The sequence below is a fragment of the Crocuta crocuta genome, unplaced genomic scaffold (genome assembly GCF_008692635.1).
Source record: "Crocuta crocuta isolate KB4526 unplaced genomic scaffold, BGI_CrCroc_1.0 scaffold260, whole genome shotgun sequence".
Lineage (NCBI taxonomy): Eukaryota > Metazoa > Chordata > Mammalia > Carnivora > Hyaenidae > Crocuta > Crocuta crocuta.
In genome coordinates this window covers 5992561-6012526 of record NW_027527525.1, presented here as the reverse complement: position 1 = coordinate 6012526, position 19966 = coordinate 5992561, and the positions used below count along the sequence as shown (strand labels likewise).

At 39.1% G+C, this 19966-nt stretch overlaps 1 pseudogene; it reads right to left on the bottom strand.

Annotated features, from left to right (window-relative positions):
- Nucleotides 1-5963: 5963 nt before the first annotated feature.
- On the bottom strand, nt 5964-7532 carry LOC144232127 (metalloendopeptidase OMA1, mitochondrial pseudogene; annotated as a pseudogene).
- Between the last annotated feature and the right edge of the window lie 12434 nt (nt 7533-19966).

Sequence of the window (19966 nt, the reverse complement as noted above, 5' to 3'; positions counted from 1 at the left end):
GGTGAGCTTTATGGCAGGTGAACTTAAGGCATTGGCAGACCATGTCATTACACTGACAGAATCTTCTAAATATAGCTCTAAGATTTAAGAATAGCATTCATGCATAATTCTTATAGCCTGGAATTATGAATGAGTGAAAACTGGAGTAATATCATAAAGACCAGGCTAATGAGTGGAATGTGGCTTCTCCATGGTGGTTCATTTAAGACCCAAAGGTGGCATGGATGGATGCTATTATTAAACATAAAAATCTATTTATATAAGTAACACTTATAACCTCTTTAATAACACCAGTATTATAGTTTTGCCCCAGTCAAGGTCCTAAAGATGTGTATACTTATTTTCCCAACTAACCAGTATATGTCACAATAAAATTTTAGAAACAAATCCTGAATCTATTTATTCATTGCTCTCAGCTCATCCTAAACATGGCCTCCCCAGGAAAAACTACAAATAACCATGTTGATCCTCAACATCCCTATTAACATTATTTTCCTTCATTTCCTTTCAGTGCTTATACATATGCTTTTGGTCTTTGTGATCTGTTGTCTACCAAGAGGAAGCTGCAAACCATTTTTGAAATTTAGTTAAAGCTGTGTTACAAAAGTGACTCATGCCAGAAATAATGATTTCAGAAAATATTGGGGAAACACAAGATCAAAGAGAGAGCACCAGAGGAAAATGTAGGTATCCATTTTTCTTTGCTTCTCTACATAGTTAGAAGAAACAAGTATTTTCCTGGAGTGACAATAGACAAAAGAACACTTTTCAGTTATGTCATTTGTCCCTTTTCATAATCCTATTCACCACTTGGCTTTGTTTGTATGCATATGTGCATGTGTTTTCTCCTTTGAATAAATGAGGCTTACAAAGGAAGGAGAAAGTGGGAGGCAGTGACACTGCCCAGGATGGGGCAGAGAAAGTTTAATGGAGGAGGTGATGCTTGGGCTGGAACCTAAAAGACCAGCGCCCTAACCCCTGAGCTATGGGGCCAACCACACTTGAGTTGGAATCTAAGAGATGATGATTCTGGATGGATGAAAACGGGGAAGGAAAATCAAGGCAGAAGGAGTAGAGGTTGCAAAGGCAAAAAAACAAAACAAAACAAAAAACCAAACCCACACAACAACAAAACTCAAAACAATGACATTCTAGGCTTGCCGTGAAAAACCATGTAAGTGGAGCCTTAAAGTATGGCTTTTAGCATGGCAGTGAGGAGAGGAATAACTTTCCATCTTGAGTTCCACCAAAGAAGATTCCGAGGCAAGAATAGGTGTGCACATGGTTTACTGGGCAAGAGATCTCAGGAAAGTCATTTAAAGGAAGATGGGAGTAAACAGGGCAGAAGGGTGGGACACAGACAGGTGAGTTATGCAGCCACAGATCACGGTGGACAACTGGAATTCAATCCTGAGAGGACACTTTGGAAGAAGATGTAGAATATACTTAGAGTTTCCCAGGGCCTGAGCAAGCTGGGACATTAATTGCCTAATTCCTCTGTCATCATTGGAGAAAGGCACTAGCGCTGGCTTGTTTTCTGCCTGCATCAAGTATTTTGTAGCCATCAAAAGAAGCCATTGGTCAGAGTCACAGGGGTTTGTAGTGAGTGAGAAGTGTTCTGTGCTTAGAAGTAAATCTGAGGAGATAAGATGGCACCGACTTTCTGCCCAGCCTTCTTTCCTACCATCCTAATGCTATTCTCACATTATTTTTTCCATGCCAGCCTGCTCCATTACTTAGGAATGGGTCCATCAGTGCTCAGTTCTGCACTATAAACAGAGATAAAGAGATGCCCACCTCAGCTCCTGGAACACACTGGTCTCTCTCAAAGAGATGGAGAAAATAACAGTCTTATACACTCTAAACCCCCAGTCCACAATTCTTTTGACTTGATATCCTTCTACCAGTTCCACCCAAAGACCTGTTGGTTGTTGAAGTAATAAAATATATAGTGAATTAGAAACAAGTAGTATGAACTCTTCCCTTCCCGAAGAGCCCAAGGTCTGAGGACTTCCTTTCAATGAAGTTTTTGACAATCTTCTTCAAAAGAATCTTGGCCAAACTCAGGAGCCCAGATGTGTGCCTTAATCAAAGAGTTAGGTATTTTCTACTATTTTTAAATTAGAAAATGGAAGGGAGAATTTATATTAGCTTGCAAAATTTTTAAAAATTCTCCTTTCTAATTAAAGTGGGTTTGGAAGATCCTGTCTCCATATTCCTTGACCAAAAAGACACTAAGACTTTTTTTTTGCCCTGAGATGTAATTGCTTCAAAAATTACAAATATTTGTTGAGTACCAGTAATGGCTTCCTGTTATAGTTAAAAAAAAAATCTAAAATCTGGGTGCCTGGGTGGCTCAGTCAGTTAAGCATCTGACTTCGCCTCACGTCATGATCTCACAGTTCATGGGTTCAAGCCCCACATCAGGCTCTGTGCTGACAGCCCAGAGCCTGGAGCCTGCTTCAGATTTTGTGTCACCCTCTTCGTGCTCTGTCTCTCTACCTCTCTCAAAAATAAATAATAAACATTAAAAAGGAAGAAAGAAAGAAAGAAAATTTAAAATAATCTGCAAAGCTCTAGCCCTCCCTGCTTGTCTGACCTCATCTCAAGTTAGGCCGCTATGAGCTTATTCTGGTCTGGCCACACTGTTCATTTACTACGGCAAAGCCCTTAGGGATTTGGATGTTCACTTCACTATACTAGAAATCTCCCCACATTTATGCTTGTGTGACTTTCTCATTTTATTTACATCTTGCTTCAGATTTCACTTTATCTGAGATGTTTCCTAATCTTCTGTTTTGAAATGTCACCACGCTTCATCTTTATCCCCTTAGATGGCCTCATGGTTTGGTCACTTTATTTTTGTTCCCAGATTCATCCTTAGTGCCTGGTACAGAGGAGGTGCTCAATGAACATATGCCAAATGAATAAATGCCTGAGGGTCGCAGGAATGCCAGACACTTTTTTTTGGTCCATAATATTTTAATACTTTTCCACTTTTAAATATCAGTTTCAATATTGTGATTGCAACATTAAGGATGCCAGACACTTTTCATACAAAAATTTAAAGGAAAATAGATCTTATATGGATTACAATGATTATAGATTTTCTTATGGAGAAAAAATAGCAATTATTTTTGCATAATTTTCACATCTGCCAGGATAAAGTTGTTTTCATTAGGGAGAAATTTATAGGGAAAGGCTAAGGTTGTATTTATCTGAGGGCTAGTGACTGACACAGCGATACTGTTCTATGTGCTTATTTTGTTTGTTTTATTTTGTTTTGGTTTGATCCAGAAGGCACGTGTTTCCCTCTCACTCGATAACAGTATATAAGGTTATCCTGACTCCTAATGAGGGCAAGGCAAGATATTAGTTTCACTTGTGTTCAAATTCTTGCCTTAAGGCAAGGATTTGACAGCATTCATTAGTTTAACAATCTTCTGAATCAGTGTGATTCATTTGGTGTTTTATTTACATGAGCACAGTAAGAGCGGCTGATTAACACACAAAGAACTTTTTAATGTGTGGTTAGTAAAATAGTCCGAAATGATATTAAGACCAAAAAAAAAAAAAAAGCCTTTATGTGGAGATTTTGTATATCCTCAGGGGTTATAATTTCGACTTGTGTGCCAGAAATATCGAATTGCCTTTATTAGCCTGCTTAAAGATAGTGAAACGCCCAGAGTTCGAGAGACCCCAAAAACAGACCACCAGAGACCAGAGTCAAAGCCAATCGGCAAGGGTCGTTTATTTGCAGGTTCGAACCTGGACTTCCGCGCACTCGTCGCCGGTGACGCTGAGAGGCCCCGAACAAAGTCTTTGCAGCCTTTTTATAGACAGGAGTAAACAAGTCGTGGGGAGGGACAGGGGATCTCTATGGTTACAGGTTTGTCATTGGTTGATATTTAAATGTGAACATATACCACATTTGATTGGTTCCCGCCATCAGGTTTTTGGCGGGATCCAATTACAACATTTAGGATACCTTTGAATTCAACCAATCACAGAGCGAGCCTAGGGTCTTGTTCGGCGACTAACAGGTTAACTTTAACATTAGGTAACAGGGTCCTATCTATAGTTTCTATCTCCAGGCCTCTCCCTCAGTAATGTGGAGGGTGGTCGCTGGCCTTTCCTGATTGGGTGTTGCAAGGGTGGTTTCTCCTGCCTTGGGCAATGTGTAACTGCCTGATAGTTTCGGGAAAGCTGAAACTCAGCCTTAAGCAATGGTACAGAAGCGGAAGGAGCTAGTTAGGTTTTAGTTTCCCGTAGTGCAAGCACTTGTACAGAAGCAGAAAAGCTGGTTGAGTTTTTGGTTTAGTTTGTCTAGGCCCCTCACTCCAAGGAGCCGGCACCGATGCAAGTGCAAAAGGGTCTTTATTACAAGCTTGAGCAGGGGCTCACCCAGCCTGCTGGTGTCATGGCAGCAAGGTGAAGCCAAGAACAATAGCGAACAGGGTTTTTAAGAAGTAAGGGATGGGGGTGTTACAGTACATGTAGCATCATCACATAAGCACCAATTACAATTACAGCTTCGACCATTCAGTGTCTGTGAGGTGTTCATTACTTTTGGTGGGACCCAATCATGACCTTTGAGAATCCTTACTTAATTTTTGGCTCTTCAATAGCAAGAGCCAATAAATATTGTTTACTTCTCCAGGCTTGGTCTGGCGTTCCTATCACTGCAGAAACATCTTTTTTGTTTGCTTGTTTTAATTCTGAGATCCCTTAGCTTGTCTATGCTTCTGTCCTGCCAGAAGAGGCTATTGAGTTCCTGTAAAGCCAAGATCCCTTTAGTCGTAGACTGGATAACTGCCCAGTTACTGTGGAATACTTTTTAGGTACCAATTCTCACTTTTAATCTGTCTATAGTATCCAGAATTTCTAAAATAAACACATGCTTCTCCTGCACATCAATATATACATATATTTTAATATATATTTATATATATATTACATATATATTTCTTTATATATATTTATATATATAAAGAAAAGATGTAGGAATTCTGTTTCCCCCTCTGGGCAAAGCATTTCAGAAAGAATAGCTACCATCCATTGAAAAGTAATGCAAAAAGAATTGGCAAACAAAAGAAATAAGGAAAAACAGAGCTCTCTGGTAAGAGCTCCAATTAAATGATAAATATGGTCTCTGGAAGTAGTATGGTTTCAATGAGGTGGTCTGATAATTGATTAAAAGACTTGATCATATATTTTTTTTCCATACCAAGCCAAAACCCCAAGGCGTCTTCAGTTTTTCCTCCATTCGTGTGCCAGGTGTATGGCATACTCCCTTGGAGGCTGAGCACTGAGTGGTTTGATTTTTCACAGCCATTGAGTAACAGGATTTCATCAAGAATGGGTGGCTTTCTGGCTCACTGTTCCTCAAAGGCTTAGAGTAATCACTTGCACACAGTAGGGATGCAAAGTTCATTTTGTAAAAAAATGTGTAATATGAATTTATTGTGACATGTTCACTCATGCCCACTGAAATGTTCATTCATGCTCACTGAAAATATTCTTAAATAAATTAAAATAACCGATGTTACATGAAAGATAAATACCTATCAGAAGTTAGATAATGGTAATATACATTATTTGACCCCCAAATATTCATTTTTGCTTTCATGTCAAACATGTTTTTTAAAAAAAGTAATGTAAAGTGATAGATTGCTGAATTCCTTGCAATCCCTTCATCTCAAAAAATTTAATTCGATTTCCATTATTTTCTCAACCAAATATGTTCATGGTACTTGCTCTTTTTTTTTTTTTAATTTTTAATGTTTATTTATTTTGAGAGGGTGGAGGGGAAGAGAGAGAAGGAGACAGAATCCAAAGCAGGCTCCAGGCTCCTAGCTGTCAGCACAGAGCCTAACCTAGGGTTCGAACTCAGAAACTGAAATCACAACCTCAGCCAAAGCTGGAGGCTCAAAAGACTGAGCCAAATAGGCACCCCTGCTCTCCTATTTTTTAATGAGAAGAGTATCCATTTTCTGTTTTTTAATGGTGATATTTAGGTCTTCTTTCTCTGATTCTACAAGAAAATAGTTCAGGCTGAGTTCAAATAGTAATTGAGCCCCATCCAGAAAGTAATGGGCAATTACAGATCTCTCTAATTTTGAGAGCCTGAGATATGAGTGTATCCAAGTGTCAGCTCCATTTCTATGAGAAAAGTGTGTGAGTAACCAGTTAGGCCACTCTGGATGACCCTGGAAGCTATCTGCAAATTCCATCCACTGCCCAAACACTAAAATGGCTCTGATGCCCCCACAGGCCTTTGCAGCAAGCTAGAATCCAATTTTGTCAGCTTCAGCCTCTGGTGTTCTGCTGTATGATCTATCAAACACATACTCCTACAATTTAGACTGTCAGTATTGTCCCCAATGTGCCAAACTATCTCAAGAACAAATGGCCCAAATCATTGTGAGAAAAATCATACTTAAGTCCAATAAATCAACCAAACTACTTTTCTGCAGCACGTCGAAGTACTGCATGGCAATTTCATGACCCAGAAGGAGAGCAAGTTGGTAAGTATCAGTTACACTATTCAAAAGCCCAATGAAGATAAATGCTTGCCCATTTGGAATACAAAGGCAATGCTCACTTTGCAGCAAGTAGACTAAAACTGGAATCACAAAGGCATTTATATCTGAGGAATCAACCACTTGAATAATCCAATTGATCTCAGAGACCCCTGGGGTATCTTTACTGCCTTCAATTACAGGATAAACCACTTCTTTAACAGTCTGCCATTGGACATCTTTTTCAGTTAGCATATCATTTAAAAACTCTTCCATCAATGCTTCCTATTCCAGTTCTGATAAAAGCCTGAAATGTTCTTTTCTCAATAATAGTAGCTTGCTCCTTCCTGTGTTGGACTCACTCCCAGGGGAGTAAAAGAAAAACATCACAAATAGCAATCCAAAGCTAATCAACCCAAAGAATAACTTTCTTTTTTCCCCCCTTTCCTTACACTTTCATTAAATAGCTCCTTCTCCTTAGGAAGAAATGCTTACCACCATTTCCTTATGCCCCAGAATATTTACAAAGATCTCCAAGTAGTTTCTGCACTGGTTTAAGAATTATCAGCAGGAGAGGAATCAGTGACATTGAAATGGTAAAGAAGTGTAGAAACTCCTAATGTCTCTTAAGTGAGAGCCCCTAGAGCACTCAACAACACTGATGAGTAGGAATAACTGAAACTTCAAGTAGCTGTCTTGAAAAGCCATCATTTCATGCTTTGCAGTTTTGGGTAAGCATCCAAATGTCCTTACTTTTGGTACTCCAGAGGCATCCTGTTCTTTTGTTATTGAAAGTCCTATAAAAATGAAAGTTTCCAGGCAGATAACCCAATCTATCACACTGATTTGCTTCCAGTCCCTGACACTTACTTACTATGTGGTTCATGTGTGCTTGATGAGCCTGGTGAGGTTACGTACAGCTAGTGTGTTACATGTTCTCCAGATGGTCAGTGAATTATATCAGAAAAAATGCAATTTAGTAGCAGACTGCAGGACATAGATGAAGGTCATCTTTGCTTGATTATCTAGTCGTGGCGAATTAAAGATGATTCGATGACTCCTTCCAATTAGTGAATGTGTTTGTTTCCTTGCTTTTCTGAGTTAGTAGGTATTGCAATTGCCTATATCCTCCTTTTTCTTCCCAACTATAAACTCAGTGAGAGAAAGGATTATGACTTGTTACTATTATAACACCAACACCAGGGACAATACCTGCAAATAATAGATGTTCTGTAAATATGCTGAAGGAAAGAATACAGGAGCCAGTAAAACTGTTTCTTAAATGCCCATTAGAACACCATGGTGAAATCAATTAGCTTTGATCCAGAAATCAAATAGTTCAAGGCACAATGCAGTTCACTTTCATTATCTATCCTTTCATGTCTCTTGAAAGCTCTGAGCCTCGATGTCCCTATCTGAAGAACGAGCCGAAATTAATCCAATGGGCCCTTCTAAGACTTGTGTGATTCTCTTAAGATAATGTAGATGAAAGCACTGTGAGTTATAAGCCGCTGCATAAATGTATGATCAGACATGGCATGTCACCCTGACACTGATCAGGCAAATAATTTAGGAAGTGAGTGGGGAGTGTAAGAAGGTGGAGAATGCTTAATTTGCCAGAATTCTCTGGGGAGTGCGGAATATGGTTGGAAGAAACATTCGATACATTATTTGGGTACTGAGTGAGATCTTTTACCACTCCTACCCCTAGAGGCACGCTCCACTTTCAAATAATGCTGAATGAAGCTTACTTCTAAGAATGAGCTCTCCACTTAATTGCAGACATTTGAATACAGAGTGGGACAGAAGTAGGCAGCCAGAGGGACATTGCTTGAGGCACAGAGGATGATGTCCCCTACCTCCAGCAATCTTGAAAATGAAAGAGACAAACATTTACTTCTTTAAGACTTTAGATGATGCCTTCCTATCAAAGATAACAAAGTAAAAGCATGGCTGAGATGTACACACATGGCCCAGCCTCATGTATAATCACATGAGAATCATATTAGACCTAGAGAAACTCCGGACTGTGCATCATGAAGTCAGAATACATTAATGTAGGAGGGATCAAGCTCAATCTTCTTACCCAAAAAGTTAATCTCAAATAGCAATATTGGGACAGACCTGGAGTCAGAACTCAATATTCTACCTCCCGGTGTACTAAATGTTTTCCAAGTGATTAAATTTTAAGCATTGATTCAAAACCATTGAACAGATTGGTGATTTGTGCCACATTTTCCATTCTCTCTCTCCAAATGGATGGCCTACAATCAAACGAGGCAGATGAAAACTAGTAACAGCTTGCTAATGGACGTCAGAATCTTAACTCATTTTATTCAAGTGTTCCTTCATTTATTCCTTAATTCATCAAGCATGTATTAGATGCTTAAATGGTCCAAGCATCTGGAGTTGCATAGGGAATTATAGTAAATACAAACAAACATTGTGTGTATGTGTTATCTGAAATGTTTACTAGTTGTGGTATGAGAGAAGAAACATACCATTAAAATAAAACATTTGGCTCTTGGGCTAATTGCCAAGATGTTTGGAAAAAACATCCATTTTCTGTGTTCCTCGTCATGACTGTGTTGAATCAAGAATATTGTCACCAGAGATTTGACTGCAGTATTTCATTTCTCTTCTGCAAATTAAATAGAATACTGACATTTAAATTATGCCTATGTTTACCTTGATGCTTTGCAAGATTACCTGAAAACTTCAAAGCAGTTTGAAATAGACTCACCTATACACTCCTCCTCTTTCTTCCCTTCCTCTTCCTCTCCTCCTATGAGTCTATGATCTTCTGTGTCTCTAATGGCATACCACACCTAGACTTTCATCTGTAAAGTGCTATTAAATCTGTGTTTCCAGAATTCTTCAGAACATCCTGTGGATAATCCTTGGGGATGACCGAGTGGTGGCAATACAGGCTTACTGTCTTCATGGATCTTTGACAGATTCACATATATCTGCTATTTAAATTTGGGCTTTGGGCAAGATTTCAGTTGAGTAAAGAGTTCTTATTGTTCTTTAAACTTTAAATGACTCCCTTTCTAGTATGATTCTCATCTTTTGAGAATAAACTGAGGCAAATGGAGGAGCAGTTACAGTATCAATACTGTATAGCTACCTAGATAGAATTACATTCAGATATGGGTCTTTTATTCTCAGCTGCTCATCACATTAGGCTATTCCAGGCAAGGGGTCTCTTCCACCACCTTGCCCACTGTAGGGAAAGAAATCCCTGTCTGGGAACTGTAATGACAAGAGGGTCACCATGTGCTCCGTCTTTCTCCTTAACTATAGACCTAGCCGCCTCCTAACCTCCTTAACTTTAATCAGAAGCCCTCTGTCCATAACTTTCCACATTTAATTCAATTGGAAGACATTAATTATGAACTGCCTACATTTATTATGCTCGGCCTTGGAAATACAAGGTGAAAAGTATATGTGTAGTCCTTGAAATGGAGTTTCTCATCAACTTCTCTGGAGATGGGGGACACAGACCTGCACATACCTGACTCCTTCAATGAAGGGGGGGGCATGTTGTTATGGGTTGAATTGTGTCCCTAAAAAGATATGTCGAAGTCCCAAGCCTCACTACCCCAGAAAGTGACTTTGTTTGGAAATGAGGTAGTTGCTGATCTGACTCGTTAAATTGACACGGGGTCATACTGGAATAGAGTAGGGCCCTAATCCCACATGATGTGCCCTTATAAGAAGATGGCCACATAAAGACACAGAGACACAGGGAGGGAGAGCACCATGTGAAGATGGAGGAGAGACTGGAGTGGCATACCCACAGTCCAAAGAATACCAAAGATTGCCAGCCATTATTAGGAGCTCGGAAAAAGGTATGGAACGGATTCTCCCTCAGAAACCTAAGAAAGAAGTAAACCCGATTTCAATTCCCTGATTTCGGACTTTCAGCTTCCAGAACTATGAAACAATAAAGAATTGCTTTAAGCCACTCAGTTTCTGGTACTTCGTTATAATAGCCACGGGAAAGTGACACAGAAGCATAAAGTTCACAGGTGAACAAGTCATTTTCCAGTCAGCTGTGTGGGTGGCATACCCCTGGGAGTAGGTGACGTCTCAAGGGTAAGTTAGAGTCGCCCAGAGGGAAAAGGGAGGGTGGGCGTCCACAGCAGAGGAGAAACAGAAGCAAAGCACAAGATTTGGAAAGATCTTTTGGCGTTTGAGCAATGCTGGAGCCCCGTGCAGCCCCAGCGTGCAACATGAGGCACTTTGGGCAAGGGCTGTTGCAATGCCCTTTTGCAACAAGAGAGTTTACTTAAATAAATAAATAAAAAGGAAACAACTTCAAGTTTTGAAATCATTCTGTGTTTTTGTCTGCGTGTGTGTGTGTGTGTGTGTGCGCCCGCCCCCACGTGTGTGTTTAAATATGTATCTATCCCCAGATGGTTTTCCTTTCTTTCTTTTAATTTCTTTTTAATTATGGCAGCTATTCTCCAAACATGTTTTTGTTTATCTCAAACTAAGTATACAGTTTCAACATATGGAGCATATTTTGTTTTACTTCAGTTTATCTTAAGAAATCAGCTTTCCTAACCCTTCTTGGCAGTGGACCCAAATGATTTCTTACTTTTTATTTCCCCGTTTACTTTCTCCTCTTTTCTTTTCTTTTCTTTCAGTTTAGATTTCTCCCGATCTCCCTCCCTCTCATTTTCTCTCCCTTCCTTCTTCCCCTTTTCCTCCCTCCCTTCCTTCCTGGCTTCCTCCTTCCTCCATTCCCTTCCCTTCCCTTCCTTCTCTTCTTCTTCCTTCTGGAATGTCACAGAGATGTCTGCTGTTGATGAACTGAATCACTTAGTGGCAGGAACCAATCGTTCCTTGGCTTGTGGACGTTTAGTTAGCCTAGAACATACACAAACTAGAAATAATGTGAATAAACAAGCCAGGAGTAATATTTGCTCTTTCATTTATAGTACCACGAACCTGGTATTCAAGTCTGTTCATAATCTGGGCCCAAAGTTTTTTATCTGCCTTGTTTTGCACGATGCTTTTCCAATCCTGTGTTTTTGCCTCCCTTGTTCTTTCTTTCCTTAGAAAGCTCATTTCGTCTTCTCAGCCTACTGCACTCCACCTACCCTTCAAATTCCTTTGGCACATTTTATGATGCTCCCTGGCAGAATTAATCTCCTCCTTAAACCACCTGCACAGTTCCCAATTTGAAGAGTGCTGGAAATGTCAGGAACTGGGCACTTGAGGCAGAAAACTACCAGGAATGCTGAGCATAAGACTGTAGGGAAACTGATCCTTTCTTGGTATGTACATTCATGTAGCAGGAGTTGGGCACCGTGCAGACTTTAAACGTAGTGTGGAAGCACACTGATATAGTCATGAATATTTCCACAGTGATGCCAGGCAAAAGTGTTTACCACTTAAGCCAACTCTAAAAACTGGAATCAGTTGTACTACTGCTGAGATGGCTTCTGAGGGTAAGTGTGTGGTAATGACTTGTGAGGTCTGCTGGAAGCATGAAAAGAAGGACACGTAATGGCACGTGTGATGCATACTTAGCCTGTCTTTACTCCACTAAAGCAAAGCCTATGTCTTTCATTTTAAGACCCTCAGCACCTTGCTTGACACACTGAATATGATCCACATAGGGCTGTTGAAGCAAGGAAGGAACGAAGGAAGGGAGGAAGGGAGGAAGAAAGGAAGGAATAAAGATCATCTAACCTCATTAATAGCAAAACAGAAAAACTGTCAGCTTCATAGGTACAGGTCTATAATTCCTGCACCCGTCTATTATTATCAAGTCTTTCCAATGACCTTGTGATATAGGAAACTTTAAAAATTACCCCTAATTGCATGACCCCTAATTCCAGCAACTGAATTCTAGTATTGGTCACCTTATAATAGCCTTTTATGTCCTTCAAACACTCTTCAATGGAAATCTGTGCACTGAGTAGTGTTAGTGGCCCAGGAACTAAGCATTGGTTCTGTCTATGTTGCTTACAGTGACTGGGGTCACCTTTCTCTGATCACCTCCTTCTAATGAGGGGTTAGAAGTAGCAGTAATATAAGGTGGTAAGGAGAAAAATGCAGAGAGGATCAAATAGGTAAGGTATGTTGGGAACCCAGGTAGGGAGATATAATGCAGGTAGGTATGGGTGCCAAGCAGGTCCGGTCAAGGAGGAGGAGCAGAGGGGTAAGGTACAGTACAGAGACCCACTGTCACCAGGTGTCAGCCTCACCACACTGCCCCTTGGACTTAACTGTGTTCCTCTCTGATGTCCTCACCTTCACTTCTTTTAACATTTTTTTTTAATGTTTTATTTATTTCTGAGAGAGAGAGACAGTGCAAGCAGGGGAGGGTCAGAGAGAGAGGGAGATACATAATCTGAAGCAGGCTCCAGGTTCTGAGCTGGTTGTTAGCACACAGCCTGATGTGGAGCTTGAACCCACGAACCATGAGATCATGATCTGAGCTAAAGTTGGACGCTTAACCAACTGAGCCACACAGGCGCCCCCTCACCTTCGCTTCTTAAGGGAAAATCAAACAGCTTCTTGTCCTGTGGTAGTAGGAGACTTCTACATCTATATGGCCTTTTTTTTTTTTAATGTTTATTTACTTTTGAAAGAGACAGATATGAGCAGGGCAGGGGGGGAGGCAGGGAGAGGGAGACACAGGGTCTGAAGCAGGCTTCAAGCTGTCAGCACAGAGCCCAACACGGGGCTCGAACCCACAGACCACTAGCTCATGACCTGAGCTGAAGTCAGGCACTCAACTGACTGAGCCACCCAGGCTCCCTTCTATGGCCCTTTTGACTGGAGAGTCATAGCACTGGACCCCTAGGGTATGTCTGTGCCACATCAAGACTAAAAGACAAAGTGTCCTGGGAGAAATCCTACTGGGTTGTGTCCATCCTTATTACAAAGATGGTGTGTGAAGGAACTGAGATTCCAGGTGACAATTACAGAATGTTAAATGCTACAGACACATGTCTGGACAATTATATTTATGTGGTCCTTATGGTAGGATGTTCCTTCTCAACTGAGGATACTCAATCCCAAACCAAAATCCAGAGATTGAAAGGGCACATGGTTTATCAGTGGCAGAGTTTTAGAACCTAGCTTTGTGACTTTGTTTTTGTTTCCCCAACCCTCATCTTCAGTAGTCAGGTTGTCTTTGCTAGGAAGTAGTTGTGTTTTGTTCATTTTTTTATTATTGTAAAAGGGTAACCTTACTTATTATATTAATTTCATTTGTACATTATTTCATTTTCACTTAAACTGAAAGTTGAACAAGCTAAATAAGGAATTTATATTTATAGTTAGAAGGGAATTTTCTAACTGAATGTCTCACAGATCTGGATCCTGAGGTTCTGAGAGTCTGATAAATTGCTTACCAGGTGAGAACTGAACTACAGGGGCAGAGTGGGAGTGACAGCCCCTTACTGGTACATGTCTCCTGGCCCAGTGCTGCTTTTCTTTGAGAGTTGAGTTAATCAGGAGATAACGCCTTTCTAAGCAACATTTAACATTTCTAGCAGTACATGACAGTGGACTTCTAAACCACCCATGCCATCAAGTCTGGAGTGTTAAGAGCTTTGCCACACCTCTGTGGAAACTATATTTAGTAGGTAATTGTTCTCAGGTGTCCTGAGTGAAAGAAAATGATTTCTGATGGGAAGGAGATGGGTCCCCATCCCTATCCCCTGCTATGTAGAGAGGGTGGTCTGATCCTCCTTAGGAAGCAAACCTAGAAGGAAGGTATGCAGAACTCTCACATGAGAATCTGTGATATTTTGCCACAGGACCACTCAACATCCACCCGTCAGCCACCAGCTGACAGCCTTCCTCTCCTGCTTTCCAGTGCGGAAAATCCTCCTCTATTCTCTGTCCTGGGGACAGCATGGGTTTCTCAGGCTCTTCCTCTCTTCAGCCAAGAAGCACACACTTATAATTGATCAAACTATGAATTCATATTGTCAGTCTGAGGGTGGCTTCTTTAGAAGCAGCCAGGGGACTGTGTATTTAGTGCTGTGAAGCACATTCTCACCCCAGGAGTTAGGCTAACTTCTGCTGAGAATTGTCTCCAGCTCTGTCAATGAGGAAACAGAAGCTCCTCTGTAAACCCCAATTTCATGCCATGAGAAGATTGCACTCTACGCTAAGACTTTAAGAATGGTTTGGGGGAAATGTTATAGACCTTTCAAACAGGAAAACCAGCAACACTCCCACAAGTCTTCATATTAACATAGTGATTTCTAATTTGCAAAGCACTTCCCACTGGCTGGCCTTGTCAGTCTTTGACTTCAAACCACAGAACAACCACACTGGTTAGGAGGAGTTGGTTACGGAAATCTACACCCCTTTGCTCCATCCAGCTCCACTGACAACACTCGGGCTCTTGAAAAAGCCATTCCCCTCTTGCCTTCAGCATCTGCTCCCTCTATTTTCTCTGTCAGGACTTTCCAAGGGAATCCTGCCCATTTTCTCCATGCTCAGTTAGTTCATTTCCTCTTATTCTTCAGTTGTGAGCTCCTAGCAAATTTTTCAGGAAAGTCTTCCCTGACCTTCCCTAGTCTTTTCTCACCCCAATATTCCCTGGTAATTCTACTAGGCTGTACATTTTTATGTTTGGTTGACTGTTTTATCCATGGCACATGTTTAGCATATAACAGCCCAGTAAATACTGAAGAAGGGAGTGAGTGACCACCACCCACCTTTCTTTTCAGCTGAGAAATTTGAAGCTCAAAGCAACATGCCAAAGGTCGTGTTACTAATAAGAGTCTGAGGAGTCAGACTTGTAATTCCAATTTTGGCACTGCCATGTGCTCACTTGGATGATTTTTTCTGAGTCTCTGGTTCTCTTTTCCTTTATTTGTTAAATTCAGAGGACAGTTAAGTTCTGTGAGAGACAAAGTATATATAGTGCTTATGTACTCAGCATACTCTTAATAAATTCATTCACGTCTTTTAAGTCTGTTAGCTGGAACACTGATCCTAGTCTATGAAAGTATTTCTATCTTGTTCAAAAACATCAGTGTCTTGGGGTACCTGGGTAGCTCAGACAGTAAAGCGTCCGACTCTTGATTCTGGCTCAGGTTATTATCTCACTGTTTGTGAGTCTGAGGCCTGTATCAGGCTCTGTGCTGTCAGTGTGGAGACTGCTTGGGATTCTCTCTCTCCTCCTCTCTCTCCCCATCCCCTGCTAATCCTTTCTCTCTAAATAAATCAATAATAAATAAATAAATAAATAAATAAACTCTAAAAAAAAAATAAGTGTCTTCTCCTATCCATGGAAAATCTGAAGCAAAAGGAAAGGAGGTGCTGAATGCAATTAGTTTTCTCTTTTCTCTTTTAGCTCATAATGTAGTGACAGAAGAGACTGTGAAATAAACTTTTCAAGGCAATAGAAACAGGCAAAACTCATATTTATTTAGTTTATTTAGCATCTTCCTAAATGCCTGGTATAATGTTTGTTGCCTTCATCTTTATTCCAATTAATAAGGACTGTTTGAAAGACAGGCTCAAGATGGAAATACAAATGTTCTGGAGTAAATGAAAGATTTCTCATGGTGAAACCAGACTGAACTCATAGTGGTGGTACTGGTGGATTTACTAAGGGATGGAGCTATGGAAACAGCAAAAATAATAGTTAAAGAAGTTGTCTGAAGAAAAGGCGTACATGGGTTAAAAAAAAAAAAAGGAAAAAGGAAAAAAACAAAGAAAAGAAATAGAGGAGAGAATAAGCATCAAATATCAAGAGATATTTCATTCAAGTTTTTTGACACTTACTCTTGTGTTTGGTCCACCAGGTTACCTGGGGTGTTTCATAATGTTATTATGTCCAATGGACAATTTATATCCTCTGTATTATATTCCTAAGCTATTAATACTATACTATATACTATAATATACTATATTATACTATACTAGCAACAGTATATAAAAATACTATTCTTTAAGGGTTCTATTTCAGGCTAAAACTTTGAGAAGGATATTTGGAAAACCCACACATATATGACCTAATATATATTATCCAATTCATTGAACTTCAAAACTACTTTAAAATAGCTACATTAGAGGCAGTAATCACATATATTTAAAGCTGGCTAAAGAGAGCTGATTGAGAACACTGACATGGACAGCAAGGTGCTTGTGTGTGAGAACAGGCAAGGGAACTACAGTAAAAAAAGACCTGGATTCCAATTCTAGCTATGCCATTGTATGCTCTCTGATGACATTAGCGCTTGGAAGTGAAATGTGGGGATAGTAATGCCTATATCATAGAATAGATATGATTAAATAAGACTGAATTAATATGAGAATTGTCCATACACTAAACCTGTAATATAGTCTATTTCATAAATTCTGTTTTCTCCCTAAAGGCATTTGTTCTTTCTGACTCTGATTTTCTTGATATGTTTTTGCTTTTTAAACAAGAGAGAAAGATAAAGTATTTTTGAATACTAAAAGGTGCACAGCTGCCATGCTGCTGGAAATCAGAAAGTATACATGCTTTGCTTACTGGGACAGTGCCACTCTCATGCACTGTACATCTGATTCCTTTCTCCTCCTCTACCTTTGCCTCAGCTACTTTAAGGAAAAGAAATGATTTGGGGTGAGGCCAAGATCTCTCTTATTCTAAAGGGGACCAAAGTTCATACACATACATTTCCTGATCTTCAGGAAAGAAAAAGATTCAAGCCGTTTTTACTCTGCATATAGAGATAGCCAAGTCACTTTCTTTTTCTTGACCTATGGCACTGGCTAAAACCTCTATTACAATATTACATAGAAGTGATAAAACAGAGTATTCTTGCCTTGTTCCTGACTTTCAGGGGAAAGTATTTGTTTTTTTCACCATTAAAATAAGGTGTGAGCTGCATGATTTTCATAAATGTGCTTTTTTAGATTGAGGAATGTGTCTCCTATTTGTAGGTTGATGAGACTTAAAAATTTTTTAAATGTTTATGTATTTTTGATAGAGAGAGACAGAGCATGAGCAGGGGTGGGGCAGAGAGAGAGGGAGACACAGAATCCAAAGCAGGCTCCAGGTTCTGAGCTGTCAGCACAGAGACTGACATAGGGCTCAAACACAAACCATGAGATCATGACCTGAGTCGTCGGATGCTTAAGTGACAGATCCACCCATCTGCCCCAATGAGACTTTTTATTTGGGAATGGATGTTGGATTTTGACAAAGTAAATTAATTTGTTAATTTAATAATTTAATTGAAGTTTAGATTTTAAGATAGTAAGATAATCTTGCATTACTGAAATGAAATTATTTTGATCATGATGTATTATTATTTTTATATACCATTTGAGTTAGGCATAATTGTATTAAAATTTTTGGATTTATATTTATGGAAGATTTAAGCCTCTAGCTTATTTTTCTTCTTACTTCTTCATCTTGCTTTGATATCAGAAGAATGCTAGCCTCATAGAATGATGTGGCATGAAATCTTTCTTCAAATTCATAGAAAATTTTTCCAAATTATGTTATGTCTTTCTTAAATACTCAGTGTAATTCACTATTAAAACAGCCTAGCCTGGAGTTTTCTTTGTGGGAAAGTTTCTTACAGCAACTCAATTTCTTTAATAAAAACAGGCTATCCAAGTTAACCATGTCTTCTTTCCTGACTGTTGGTATTACTGTCTTTCAGATAATTTTTCCATTTCACCTAAGTAGTTGAATTTATTGGCATAAAGTTGTACACAATATTCCATCAATATTTTTTATATCCATAGTCTCTGTATTGATGTCCCATCTGTCACTGGAATATTGATAATATATGTCTTCTCCCTTGTATGTAATCTATCTAGCTAGAGATTTATCAAATTTATTGATATCTTTAAAGAACCCACTTTTTATTTTTTATTTGGTTTTGGACTTTTTTCGATCATTTGCTATTTTTTTCCTATTTCATTGATTTCCACTGTAGTCTCTACTATTTCCTTTATTGCTAACCTTAGGTTTTATTTGCTCTTCATTCTAATTTTTAAGATGAAAGCTGAGGTCCTTGATTTGAGAAAATTTTTTCTTAATAATAGATATTTAAGGTTACAAATTAATCTGTAATTCTGCTTTTGTAATGTTCTGCATACTTTGACATTTGTTTTCATTGACTTCGAAGTACTGAATTTTAAAAAAATTCTTTTTTCATCCTTTTTATTATTTGAAATATATTATTTAATTTTCTATGTTCAGGGATTTTTCAGATATTTCTGTTATTGATTTGTACTTTGGTTTTATTGTAATGAAATAGCATCTTTTTTACTTGAATTACCGTACAGTTTTGGGGAAGAGGAGCCCAGAATATAGTCTATCTTGGCAAATATTCTGTGTCTACATAAAGTTAAAAGGAAATTTATCATACTGTCGTTGAGTAGAGTGGTCTGCAAATGCCAATTAAGTTGGTTGATGATACTGCTCTAGTCTTATGTATTTTACTGATTTTTTGTGTACATTTTCTATCAATTCATGGGGAAGTAATCTTGAAATCTCTGACCCCAATAGTGGATTTGTCTATGTCTTTTGAAGATCTGCTAATAATTTTTCCTTCAACATGTAGAATTTCTGTTGCTTGGAGGTATAAACTTTAGGAATCTTATGTCCTCTTGATGAATTGTTCCATTTAACATTATGAAATCCTCCCCATTGTTCTGAAACTATTTTTGTTTGAAATTACTTAAGCTGCTCTGCTTCCTTTGATTAGTGTTAACCTATTGTTTTCCATCTTTTTTAAAAAATGTTTTTATTTATTTTATGAGAGAGAGAGAGAGAAAGTGACCAGGGGAGGTGCAGAGAGAGAGGGGGACAGAGGATCTGAAGCAGGCTTTCTCCTGTCAGGAGAGAGGCCAATGTGGGGCTTGAACTCATGTACCACAGATCATGACCTAGGCTGAAGTCAGGCACTTAACTAACTCACCCAGGTGCCCTTCAATCTTTTTATTTTAATGTATTTTTGTCTTTATATGTAAAGTGGTTTTATTATAGATAGTATATAATCGAGTCTTGCATTTAATGCAAATGTTGCTTTATTGTCTTCTCCTTTGCGTTGATTCCAGTGACAATCTGCTGTCCTCCTTTTGTTTTTCCTTGGTTACTTTAAGACTTCTTTTTATCACTGATTTTAAGCAATTTGATTGTAAAGGGCCATGTTATCATTTTCTTCATGTTTGTGGTATTTGTGTTCATTGAAATTCTTCAATATATAGACTAGTTATTTCAACCAACTTGGGATATTTTCAGCCATTATTTCTTCAAAAATTATTTCTCAGGTCACCAGCATGGCTCAGTGAGTCAAGCATCCAACTCTTGATTTCGGCGCAGGTCATGATCTCACAGTTTGTGAATTTGGGCCCTGCATGGGGCTCGGTGTTGACAGCTTGTGGAGCCTACTTGGGATTCTGTCTCCCTCTCTCTCTGCCCCTCCCCTGCTTACTCTCTATCACTCTGT